This window comes from Oncorhynchus keta, unplaced genomic scaffold, assembly GCF_023373465.1.
Source record: "Oncorhynchus keta strain PuntledgeMale-10-30-2019 unplaced genomic scaffold, Oket_V2 Un_contig_3895_pilon_pilon, whole genome shotgun sequence".
In the NCBI taxonomy this organism is placed as follows: Eukaryota; Metazoa; Chordata; class Actinopteri; order Salmoniformes; family Salmonidae; genus Oncorhynchus; species Oncorhynchus keta.
The window spans coordinates 7209-21205 of NW_026287486.1; the positions used below are offsets into that span (position 1 = coordinate 7209).

At 45.4% G+C, this 13997-nt stretch overlaps 1 long non-coding RNA gene across 1 annotated transcript; it reads right to left on the reverse strand.

Annotated features, from left to right (window-relative positions):
- Positions 1-413: 413 nt before the first annotated feature.
- Positions 414-8466, reverse strand: LOC127924265 (uncharacterized). The gene is made up of 3 exons (XR_008117447.1): positions 8268-8466; positions 8061-8091; positions 414-1307 (listed from the first exon to the last, which is right to left on the reverse strand). It is a non-coding gene; the product is annotated as an uncharacterized LOC127924265 (long non-coding RNA).
- Between the last annotated feature and the right edge of the window lie 5531 nt (positions 8467-13997).

Here is a 13997-nt window from a genome sequence, read left to right on the forward strand (position 1 = left end):
GTCAGTTAAGAACAAATTCTTATTTTCAATGATGGCCTAGGAGCCATAACTGCCTGTTCAGGGGCAGAACGACAGATTAGTACCTTGTCAGCTCGGGGGTTTGAAATTGCAACCTTCCGGTTCCTAGTCCAACTCTCTAACCACTAGGATACCCTGCCGCCCCATAATGGTTAAAATCCTGGGCTAAAGACTCGCCAGCTTTAAAGTAGGCATGAATGATCAGTTCCCAAATGAAATCGCAGAATGACGCAAAGTACTATACCCACTCTTCAAAGAGAATATACTAAATTGAAACACGTTTAGCTCTCAAGGTCAACAACCTATACATTGATAACAAACTGTTCTGAGACACAAAGACCACACATCCAACACTATTGTAATAAAAAAAAGTTCATATTAAATACAACAATTAATAAAGAATCATTAGATCATTTATTTTGGTACTGTCCATAAATAGCTTATTTTTGGTCACAGGTTTAGAAATGGCTGAAGAATTGCAACATTTACCAGGAGCCAACTCTACAAATAGCACTGCTGGGTGATTTAAAAAGTCATAGTCAATCAATACATAATATAATAATACTCTTAGCAAAAATGTTTATTTAATTTACAATCTGTAGAAACTATGAGAATAGAAAGGTTCAGAACTTTTGTGAAACGTCACAGTTGAAAATATATGGTAAATAGAAATCTAAACTGAATTGTGTTCAGAGGTAGACGGGAGGAGTTGAGTGGAGCTGAAGGGTGGGACAAAAAATAACAAGATAACTAATGTAAAATATACTGTGTCTGTATATCGTATGTATAAGCTGGAAGTAGAAACCTAAGTATTGTTGTCCATTAGTTTACTCCAATTAGGGGAGGGGTGGTAGGGTTAAGGGAAAATAATACAATTATATACAGTACCAGTCAAAAGTTTGGACACACCTATTAGTAGAGTAATAGTGAAGACATCAAAACTATGAAATAACACATATGGAATTGTGTAGTAAAAAAAGGGTTAAACAAATCTAAATATATTTTGTATTTTATTTTCTTCAAAGTAGCCACCCTTTGCCTTGATGACAACTTGGCACTCTTGGCATTCTCTCAACCAACTTCAAATGGAATGTTTTGAAGGAGTTCCCACATATGCTGAGCACTTGTTGGCTGCTTTTCCTTCACTCTGTGGTCCAAGTCATTCCAAACCATCTCAACTGGGTTGAGGTCGGGTGATTGTGGAGGCCAGGTCATCTGATGCAGCACCATCACTCTCCTTCTTGGTCAAAAAGCCCTTACACAGCCTGGAGGTGTGTTGGGTCATTGTCCTGTTGAAAAACAAATGATAGTCCCACTAAGCACATAGCAGATGGGATGGCTTATCGCTGCAGAATTCTGTGGTTGAATTCTAAATAAATCACAGAGTGCCACCAGCAAAGGACCCCACACCATCACACCTCCTCCTCAATGCTTCACGGTGGGAACCACGCATGGGGAGATCATCCGTTCACATACTCTGCATCTCACAAAGACACGACGGTTGGAACCAAAATATTTAAATTTGGAATGATCACTGTGTTCACCATTCTATTTCACTTGGAAAGGTAAATGCAGCGATCAGGTTGGTTCCACCAGATTAATCATAACCACCATATTGATAATATGTGTGTGTGTGTGTCCAGTATCTTTGATGAGGGGCTAGGAGCTGATCTATTCTGCTATGCCCGGGGAAAAGACCTCACTTCTTGCCTTCTCACCAACAGTCGTCGATGGGGAGAACAGAATTAGGTTGGTTTATTCTGTTCAAACTTCAACATAGTACCTGTTTGTGTGTCATATATTACCTATCCTAACTGGCATTAGTAATAGAATTGTGACTGTGTGTATGTGTTCAATGAAACATGTATAGAGCCAGCGCATAGAGACTTGCAAGATGATATGATGAAGTTCAGACTTACAGACGGGCTTCATACTCATGTATCTGAATGGAGAGAGACCTGGCACACGGCATTCAGATTTTACTAGACACAACTTTTACGTGTAGTGTCTTTTTTTATTATTGAATTGGATGGTACCTTTTGTATTTTACACCAGGATCAGGGTACTTCTGTTGTATACAGGACCACTGACATGTTTGCCAAGGTAGCCCCATTACCACCTGACAAAATGCCGATATCATCTGTATCGGCTGAAAATGACAATGAAGCATGATATGTGCACATTGTTATATTAGCATAACACTTTCTATGGTATTATGTAAGGGTTGTTTATTTAACATGGATCTGATACTACATTTGAAAGTTGTCAAAACACTTATAGTAGTTTAGAATATCTAAATGAATTCAGCTAATGCATTCTTCTCATATTACTTTGTAGGCTACTGACCTATTCAAAGCTTCCTCCGGCATCTCACCATACATCAGCCTGTTATTGAACTCAACCTGCAGGAGGTTTGTTTGTTGTGATTAAGTGGGGGGAAACAGCTGCGGGCAAGTTTCTGACAGATGTCTTGGTGGTGGCAAGGACACACCCAATAAACACCCACATCAAACCATAGGCCCAAGCCAACTCACGTTTGGCTTCTACCAAAATTCTTATCAACACATCGACTGTAGTACTCGCACTGCTAATACACTCGACCGCTGTTACTCCAACTTCGGGATGCCTACAAGGCCGTCCCCCGCCATCCTTTCTGCAAATCTGACCACAACTCCGTTTTGCTTCTCCCTTCCTATAGGCAGAAACTCAAACAGGAAGTACCCATGCTTAGGACTATTGGTCTGACCAATCAGAATCCACACTTCAGGATTGTTTTGATCACGCTGTAGCGGTATTTATTAGAGAGGGGTAAAGAAAGATTTTGTTCGGGCGCCATGCCAAAAGGAAAGAGTAGAATAGAGAGAGTACCACTACCAGACCCACACACATCAGCAGAAGAGACTGCCTAGAGTGTAGCCTGTTTACCAGATAGACAGTGGAGAGAAATGAGAATACACACCATATAAAACCCACATCACAGCACAGGGGTAACCCAAACAAGAATACCTCATACAATAATACTAATAATGGCAGAGCAATTCAACAGCAACTTCATACAAGAACGAACCCAGTCATCAACACAGGATTTGCAATAATCTGTATTGTTTTCTAGTGTATGAGTGCAGAGGGTATGAATGTGGGGGGTGTTCATCGACACAACAAAGGCCTTAAAAATGTCCACAGTCTTCTCGGCCACATGTCATTAGCACACCTCACCTCAATACAGTTCGCATAACAATACACAACTTGCAAGCAACCTCCCTTTTAACTAAAATGTCCATCAAAATACTTCTGGCAGGGCAATAATAGTCCAGCTCTAATGAACTTCAATGGGAAGTGCATTTGAAAAATAGAGTCTGTTGCAGGGTAAAGCACTGGAACAAGAGGAAAGAAAAAGAGAAATCTTAGCTGTGGTCTTCAGGCCTGCCGGTGTACTGTCTGACTGTCGGATGGTTTGTATGTTAAAGCTTCGCAACAATGTTGCTACTAATCCATGCGATCCATAACGGGCGCGGTCCCAAACGAAAACAACCACGATCTAAAGCGATCACACCGATGATTGAGTTAAATACTTTATAAACTACAAACGCTGAAAACAAACAAAACTTCTGCAGCACAGCACACACAATCAAACTTTCGCGCCACCCAAGAGTTCCTTCCCAAAGAGCTGAACAGAGCTCTCTTTATTTCCTCCTTCCTTACTGCTCATGCGCTCCGAGCAGATTTCGCCACAACGCGGACTGGGATATATATTCCGGGTAGCTTCCGAGAATAATATTGACGAATATACTGATACAGTGACTGAGTTTATTAGGAAGTGTATCAGAGATGTTGTACCCACTGTGACTTAAAACCTACCCTAACCAGAAACTGTGGATAGGTGGCAGCATCCGCACAAAACTGAAAATGCGAACCACCACATTTAACTATGGCAAGGTGGCTGGCAAGGTGGCTGGGAATATGGCCGAATACAAACAGTGTAATGTGTAGTTATTCCCTCTGCAAGGCAATCAAACAGGCAGAACGTCAGTATAGAGACAAAGTGGAGTAGCAATTCAATGGCTCAGATATGAGATGTATGTGGCAAGGGTCTACAGACAATCACGGACAACAAAAGGCAAATCAGCCACGTTGCGGACACAGACTTCTTGCTTCCGGACAAGCTAAATGGTCCACCCACACAGACAGTGTGGTGAAGAATGCGCATCAGCGCCTCTTCAACCTCCGGAGACTGAAGAAATTTGGCTTGGCACCAAAAACCCTCAAACTTTTACAGATGCACAATTGAGAGCATCCTGTCGGACTGTATCACCGCTTGGTACTGCAACTGAACCGCCTGCAACACATCACCGGGGGCAACTATCTGCCCTCCAGGACACCTAGAGCACCCAATGTCACATGAATGCCAAAAAGATCATCAAGGACAACAACCACCCGAGCCACTGCCTGTTCACCCCACTACCATCCAGAAGGCAAGGTCAGTACAGGTGCATCAAAGCTGTGACCGAGTGACTGAAAAACAGCTTAGATCTCAAGGCCATCAGACTGTTAAACAGCTATCACTTGCACAGGGAGGCTGCTGCCTACATACAGACTTGAAATCATTGGCCACTTTAATAAATGGAACGCTAGTCACTTTAATAATGCCGCTTTAATACTGTTTACATATCTTGCATTACTCATCTCATATGTGTATATACTGTATTCTATACTACCTATGGCATCTTAGCCTATGCCATTCTGTCATTGCTCATCCATATATTTATATATTCTTATTCCATTCTTATTCCTTTACTTAGATTTGTGTGTATTAGGTATTTGTTGTGGAAGTGTTAGATATTACTTGTTGGATATTGCTGTCGGAACTAGAAGCACAAGCATTTCATTACTCGCAATAACATCTGCTAACCATGTGTATGTGACCAATAAAATTTGATTTGACCTAAACAGACTAAAATAGCCTGCTGCCCACTATACATCTGACTATATTTATTCCTTGATGATTATCTCAGTGTATATCCAAATGTGGTGTGAGGGAATGTTTTTTTTTTCTTTCATTTTGTTGCTGATATAATAATTGAATTAATGAATACATTCGTCTGTGCTAGGGGGGGATTTTTGGGGCGTACAGTACAGTATGTGACTCAGTAACTCCACTGTGTACCAATTTCACCATCTCTCATCCAATGTACATCCACATTCCAGCCAACTGCACCCACCAACTGCCAAACAATGGCATTACACCAAATGTTCCTCAAATATTGGTATTACGTATCCACTAGACTAAAGACTAAACTAGATCGTCCTTGGGCGGCCTGGTATGTGATATTTGTCTGTGGGTAGAGAGACATTGTTTAGCCATAATGGTAAATTTAGCCTCAGGCTTCAGGTGGCTCAAAAACACTGTTCGGTCATAAGACAAATTTAGCTTTAAGTGGGTCACGAGCAAGGCAGACAGATACAGTTTGGTCACTACTGGATTGTAGTACCACAGAGATGGCATTGATGCAGTAGGGTAGGGAGTTCCCCCTAAATTAATCCCACAGGAGCCTCTGGGCTCCTCTTTCTCCTTCTCTTTCTATTTCACCAAGACATTGAGTATGGCTAAGTCCCAAATGGCACCCTGTTCCCTATATTGTGCACTTTTGACCACGGCCCATAGCCACTGGCGGAACGCCATCTCTCTGGAAAAAAGTTTATTGGAAGGCCTATTTGGTCATCTTCTTATGTTAAGCATTTCACGAGGCTATACACAGTTTCACAATGCTGCCATTTAGACTGCTGGATGGCAGCAATAAAGCCATTACTTGTTCAGTAATTAAAGTTGAGATTCAAACATTGCAGGTTGTAAAATAAATGTTCAATGCAACTGCATAGTAATCGCCTACCAATAGATTTTGTTTAATATACCACTGTCTTGTATAGCCTACCTGAACTTACATGACATGAACCATCCTTGCGTTCTCTCCCAGCTTGATAGAAAGATGTTTTGCGTAAAACCAGTCTATTAACCCTCAAAACACCAGCTTACTAGGGATTGTTTCATTATGCAGTGTTGCCTATTATCTATAGCTATAGTATATACCATATTGCAGTGGGAGCTGCTGAGGCGAGGACAGCTCATAATAATGGCTGGAATGGAGTCAATGGAATGGTGTCAAAGACGTGGTTTCCATGTGGTTGATCCATGTGGTCCATTAACATTCCAAACATTATCAGCTGTCCTCCCCCTCCATGGTATACAGTATTTAGCTGCTATTTATATACTTTTAAAAAATTGCATATCAAGTAGCCTAACAATGAGAAAAAAAAGTAGTCAGTTTGAGGACACATTTTGCCAATATTTACTGTTGAACTCAGTGGGTTTTGTCTGGCTTTGTAATAGCTTACACAAATGGACTCAAATATTCAGATTAAATTAAATACAATTTGGGAGACTCCCCTGGTCTCCTGAAATTCTCTTTGCTGCTTATAAAAATGATCTCTGTGCTTATCTCTATTGTTTTTCCTATGTAGAGGCCTATAGTAGCTACAGTGTGTGACTGCGTCGCCTTGCATTTTTGTGTGCAAATGTTTTCACCGCGGCCTGTAGGTCCAGGTTGCGGCCCAGACTGTTTGATGTCATGATGTTGAAACATTGATGTTGATTCAAACATACCATTTTACTATTAACATTAAAACAAGGTCATATTAAATATGTATAATCAAATATGAAATTCAACATCATTTCAACTACTCAATTCGTAAAGTATTCAGACCCCTTTACATTTTCCAGATTTTGTTACATTACCTCATTGTTCTAAAATTGATTTTAAAAAATAAATAAAAATACTCCTCAATCTACACAGAATATCTCATAATGACAAAACAAAAACAGTAAATAAAAATAAATAATCTAATTATTACAAATAAAACACAAATATTACATTTTACAGAAGTATTCAAACCCTTAACTCAGTACTTTGTGGAAGCACCTTTGGCAGTGATTACAGCCTAGAGTCTTGGGTATGAAGCTACAAGCTTGGCACACCTGCATTTGGAGAGTTTCTCCTATTCTTCTCTGCAGATCCTCTCAAGATCTGTCTGGTTGGATGGGGAGCATCGCAGCACAGCTATTTTCAGGTCTCTCCAGAGACGTTCGATTTCTTTCAAGTCCGGGCTCTGGCCGGGCTACTCAAGGACATTCAGAGACTTGTCCTGAAGCTACTCCTGTATTGTCTTGGCTGTGTGCTTAGGGTCGTTGTCTTGTTAGAAGGTGAACCTTTGTCGTGGTCTGAGGTCCTGAGCATTCTGGAGCAGATTTTCATCAAGGATCTCTCTAAATTAACCATTTATCGGATCATCAAGATCTTCATGGAGAGTGGTTCAATTGTTGTGAAGAAGGCTTCAGGGCACCCAAAAAAGTCCAGAAAACGCCAGACCGTCTCCTAAAGTTGATTCAGCTGCGGGATCTGGGCACCACCAGTCAATAGCTTGCTCAGGAATGGCAGCAGGCAGGTATGAGTGCATCTACATGCACAGTGAGGCGAAGACTTTTGGAGGATGGCCTGGTTTCAAGAAGGGCAGCAAAGAAGCCACTTCTCTCCATGAAAAACATCAGGGACAGACTGATATTCTGCAAAAGGTACAGGGATTGGATATAATTTTATCTCTATTTCTGACTTGTGTAACTCTTCTACTTGGCTGGTTACTGTTTGTAATGATGTGTCTGCTGGGCTATGTTCTCAAATAATCGTAAGGTATGCTTTCACCGTAAAGCATTTTTGAAATCTGACACCATGGTTGTTTTTAGTACTCCAGGCACCCTACCCTAGCGAGGATAACAAGCCTTTTTCTAAAAAATGTTTTATGAGATTGGAGTATACATTGGGAGGGATCTTAAACCATTCCTCCATACATCTGTGCTTATGGACAGCCGTCTTATTGTAATAATAATTATAATACATGTAATTTGTATAGAGCTTTTCATTAGAGTTCTCAAAGCCTACAGAGGAAGAAAAAAATATATATATATATACAGTACCAGTCAAATTTGGACCCACCTTCTCATTCAAGGGCTTTTCTTGAATTTTCCTACATTGTAGAATAATAGTGAAGACATCAAAACTATGAAATTACACATATGGAATCATGAAGTAACCAAAAAAGGGTTAAACAAATAAAAATATATATTTTAGATTCTTCAAAGTAGCCACCCTTTGCCTTGATGACACCTGTCACACTCTTGGCATTCTCTCAACCAGCTTCACCTGGAATGCTTTTCCAACAGTCTTGAAGGAGTTTTCACATATGCTGAGCACTTTCTGGCTGGTTTTCCTTCACTCTGTGGTCCGACTCATCCCAAACAATCTCAACTGGGTTGAGCTCGGGTGATTGTGGAGGCCAGGTCATCTGATGCAGCACTCCATCACTCTCCTTCTTGGTCAAACAGCCTTTACACAGCCTGGAAGTGTGTTGGGTCATTGTCCTGTTGGAAAACAAATGATAGTCCCACTAAGTGCAAACCAGATGGGGATGGCGTATCGCTGCAGAATGCTGTTTGTGTGCCTTGAATTCTAAATAAATCACTGACACTGTCACCAGCAAAGCACCCCCACACCTCCTCCATGCTTCATGGCAGGAACCACACATGCAGAGATCATCCGTTCACCTACTCTGCATCTCACAAAGACAGAGGTTGGAACCAAAAATATAAAATGTACCAGACCAAAGGCCAGATTTTTACCCCTTTTTCTCCCCAATTTGGTGGTATCCAATTGTTGTAGTAGCTACTATCTTGTCTCATTGCTACAACTCCTGTACGGGCTCGGGAGAGACAAAGGTTGAAAGTCATGCGATACACAACCCAACCAAGCCGCACTGCTTCTTAACACAGTGCGCATCCAACCCGGAAGCCAGCCGCACCAATGCGCCGGAGGAAACACCGTGCACCTGGCCACCTTGGCTAGCGCACACTGCGCCCAGCCCGCCACAGGAGTCGATGGTGTGCGATGAGACAAGGACACCCCTACCGACCAAGCCCTCCCTAACCCGGGCGACGCTAGGCCAATTGTGCGTCGCCCCACGGACCTCCCGGTCCACATTCAATGAGCTGTATTCCTCCATAAGCAAACAGGACAACGCTCATCTTGAGGTGGCGCTCCTAGTGGCCCGGGAATTTAATGCAGGGAAACTTAAATATGTTTTACCAAATTTCTATCAGCATGTTAAATGTGCAACCAGAGGGAAAAAAACTCTAGACCACTTTTACTCCACACACATTTGGTCAATCTGACCATAGTTCTATCCTCCTGATTCCTGCTTACAAGCAAAAATGAAAGCAGGAAGCACCGGTCAATAAAAAAGTGGTCAGATGAAGCAGATGCTAAGCTACAGGACTGTGTTGCTAGCACAGAGTGGAATATGTTCTGGGATTCTTCCGATGGCATTGAGGAGTTCACCACATCAGTCACTGGCTTCATCAATAAGTGCATTGATGACGTCGTCCCCACAGTGACCGTACTTACATACCCCGACCAGAAGCCATGGATTACAGGCAACATCTGCACTAAGCTAAAGGCTAGCGCTGCCGCTTTCAAGGAGCAAGACTCCAACCCGAAAGCTTACACGATATCCCGCTATGCCGTCCGACAAACCATCAAACAGGCAAAGCGTCAATACAGGACTAAGATCAAATCGTACCACACCGGCTCCGAGGCTCGTCAGATGTGGCAGGGCTTGCAAACCATTTCAGACGACAAAGGGAAGCATAGCCGAGTGACAGCCCAGTGACATAAGCCTACCAGACGAGCTAATCTTCTTCTATGCTCGCTTCGAGGCAAATAAAACTGAAACATGCATGAGAACACCAGCTGTTCAGGACGACTGTGTGATCACGATCTCCACAGCCGATGTGAGTAAGACCTTTAAACAGGTCAACATTCACAAGGCCGCTGGGCCAGACAGATTACCAGGACATGTACTGCGGGTATGCGCTGACAAACTGGCATGTGTCTTCACTGACATTTTCAACCTCTCCCTGTCCGAGTCTGTAATACCAACATGTTTTAAGCAGACCACCATAGTCCCTGTGCTCAAAAACACTAAGGTAACCTGCCTAAATGACTACCGACCCGTAGCACTCACGTTAGTAGCCATGAAGTGCTTTGAAAGGCTGGTCATGGCTCACATCAACACCCACTGCATACCGCCCTAACAGATCCACAGATGATGCAATCACTATTGCACACTGCGCTTTCCCACCTGGGCAAAAGGAACACCTATGTGAGAATGCTGTTCATTGACTACAGCTCAGCATTCAACAACATAGTGCCCTCAAAGCAAACCAATAACCTAAGGACCCTGAGACTAAACACCTCCCTCTGCAACTGGATCCTGGACTTCCTGATGGTCCGCCTCGAGGTGGTAAGGATAGGTAGCAACACATCCTCCACGCTAATCCTCAACACAGGGGCCCCTCAGGGGTGCGTGCTCAGTACCCTCCTGTACTCCCTGTTCACTCATGACTGCACAGCCAGGCACAACTCCAGCACCATCATTCAGTTTACCGATGACACAACAGTAGGCCTGATAACCAGCAACGACTAGACAGCCTATAGGGAGGATGTCAGAGACCTGGCCATGTGGTGCCAGGACAAGAAGCTCTCCCTCAATGTCCAAAATCAAAGGAGACGATTCTGAACTCCAGGAAAAGGAAGACCGAGCACACTCCAATCTCATCTACAGGGCTGTAGTGGAGCAGGTTGAGAGCTTCAAGTTCCTTGGTCCACATCCAACATACTAAGCACACCAAGACAGTCATGAAGAGGGCACGACAAAACCTATTCCCCCTCAGGAGACTGAAAAGATTTGGCATGGGTCTTCAGATCCTCAAAGTTTTACCGCCACACCATCGAGAGCATCCTGGTTGCATCTCTGCCTGGTATGGCAACTGCTCGGCCTCCGACCGCAAGCCACTACAGAAGATAGTGTGTACGGCCCAGTAAATCACTGGGACCAAGCTTCCTGCCATCCAGGACCTCTATACCAGGCGGTGTCAGAGGAAGGCCCAAAAAATTGTCAAAGACTCCAGCCTCCCTAGTCATAGACTGTTCTCTCCGCTACCGCACGCAAGTAGTAGCAAGTCTAGGTCCAAGAGGATTCTAAAACAGCTTCTACCCCCAAGTCACAAGACTCCTGAACATCTAAACAAATGGCTACCCGGACTATTTGCATTGCCCACCCCACCCCCCCACCCCCTCTTTATGCTGCTGCTACTCTCTTATCTATGCATAGTCACTTTTTTAACTTTACCTTCATGTACATATATAAAAATATATATATATATATGCCATTTAGCTGACGCTTTTATCCAAAGCGACTTACAGTCATGTGTGCATACATTCTACGTATGGGTGGTCCCGGGAAACGAACCCACTACCCTGGCGTTACAAGCGCCATGCTCTACCAACTGAGCCACAGAACTACGTATTACCTCGACGAACCGGTGCAGCCGCGCATTAACTCTGTACCGGTACCCCTTGTATATAGTCTCGCTATTGTTATTTTACTGCTGCTCTTTAATAACTTGTTCCTTTTATTTCTTATTCCAATTCAAATTTTTTAAACTGCATTGTTGATTAGGGGCTTGTATGTAAGCATTTCACTCTAATGCGTATGTCTACACCTGTTGTATACGGCACTTATCCCATGGCACTTATCGTAAGCGTAGGGGTGTTAACCCCGGTGTCCTGGCTAAATTCTGGCCCTCAAACCATCACGGTCACCTAATAATTCTGTAACGGTTCTCTTGTGGTGAAGGAGAGTCGAACCAAAATGCAGCGTGTAGATTGCGATCCATGTTTTAATAAACAAACGTAACATGAATCTAAATACAAAACACTACAAAAAACAATAAACGTAACGAAAACCGAAACAGCCTATACTTGTGTACACTAACACATAGACAGGAACAAGGACACTAAGGACAATCACCCACGACACACACAAAGAATATGGCTGCCTAAATATGGTTCCCAATCAGAGACAACGATAAACACCTGCCTCTGATTGAGAACCACTTCAGACAGCCATAGACTTAACTGGAACACCCCACTAAGCTACAATCCCAATACATACACACCACATACAAAAACTCATGTCACACCCTGGCCTGACCAAATAAATGAAGATAAACACAAAATACTAATAAGCTCGGGACTGAGGGGAAGCTCTGGACTGAGGGGAAGCTCTGGACTGAGGGGAAGCTCTGGACTGAGGGGAAGCTCTGGACTGAGGGGAAGCTCGGGACTGAGGGGAAGCTCGGGACTGAGGGGAAGCTCGGGAGTGAGAGGAAGCTCAGGCTGGCTGGTGGTTTCGGCAGATCCTCGGTGAATTGCAGATCCTGGCTGACTGGCGGATCTGGCAGATCCTGGCCGACTGGCGGATCCCGACCGACTGGCGGATCCTGGCCAACTGGCTGATCCCGGCCGACTGGCAGATCCCGGCCTACTGGCAGATCCCGGCCGACTGGCAGATCCCGGCTGACTAGCGGATCTGGAAGAGTCTGGTTGACTGGCGGATCTGGAAGAGTCTGGCGGATCTGGCAGATCCCGGCTGACTGGCGGATCTGGCAGATCCCGGCTGACTGGCGGATCTGGCAGATCCCGGCTGACTGGCGGATCTGGCAGATCCCGGCTGACTGGCGGATCTGGCAGATCCCGGCTGACTGGCGGATCTGGAAGAGTCTGGCTGACTGGCGGATCTGGAAGAGGCAGACTGACGGATCTGGAAGAGGCAGACTGACGGATCTGGCTGCTCCACGCTGACTTGCGGCTCTGGCTGCTCCACGCTGACTGGCGGCTCTGGCTGCTCCACGCTGACTGGCGGCTCTGGCTGCTCCATGTAGGCTGACAGCTCTGGCGGCTTCTTACAGACTGGCAGCTCCTTGCAGACTGACAGCTCCGTGCAGACTGGCAGCTCCGTGCAGACTGGCAGCTCCGTGCAGACTGGCAGCTCTGGCTGCTCCATGCAGACTGGCAGCTCTGGCTGCTCCATGCAGACTGGCAGCTCCATGTAGACTGGCAGCTCTGGCTGCTCCATGCAGGCTGGCAGCGCTGAACAGGCAGGAGACTCCAGCAGCGCTGTAGAGGAGGACGGCTCTGGCAGCGCTGAACAGGCGGGAGACTCCAGCAGCTCTGTAGAGGAGGAAGGCTCTAGCTGCGCTGAACAGGCGGGAGACTCCGGCAGCGCTGGAGAGGCGAGGCGCACTGTAGGCCTAATGCGTGGTGCTGGCACTGGTGGGACTGGACCAAGAGCACGCACAGGAAGCCTGGTGCGCGGAGCTGATACCGGAGGACTGGGGTGTGGAGGTGGTACTGGATAGACCGGACCGTGCAGGCGCACTGGAGCTCTTGAGCACCGAGCCTGCCCAACCTTACCTGGTTGAATGCTCTCGGTCGCCCTGCCAGTGTGGCGAGGTGGAATAGCCTGCACTGGGCTATGCAGGCGAACCGGAGACAACGAGCGCAAGGCTGGTGCCTTGGCTCGATGTTCACTCTAGCCCGGCCGATACGCGGAGCTGGAATATACCGCACCGGGCTATGCACCCGCACTGGGGACACTGTGCGCACCATTGCATAACATGGTGCCTGCCCGGTCTCTCTAGCCCCCCGGTAAGCACAGGGAGTTTGCGCAGGTCTCCTACCTGGCGTAGCCATACTCCCTGTGAGCCTCCCCCAAGACATTTTTGGGGCTGACTCCCGGGCTTCCTTGCCAACCGTGTTCCCTCGTATTGCCGGCTCCTCTCTCCGGCTGCCTCTGCTCTCCTAAGTGCCTCCACCTGTTCCCATGGAAAGTGATCCCTTCCCGCCAGGATCTCCTCCCATGTGTAGCAACCCTTGCCATCCAATATATCGTCCCATGTCCAATCCTCATTGCGCCGCTGTTGCCTGCCTTTGTTGCTGCTCCTGCCTGTTGACACGCTGCTTGGTCCGTTTGTG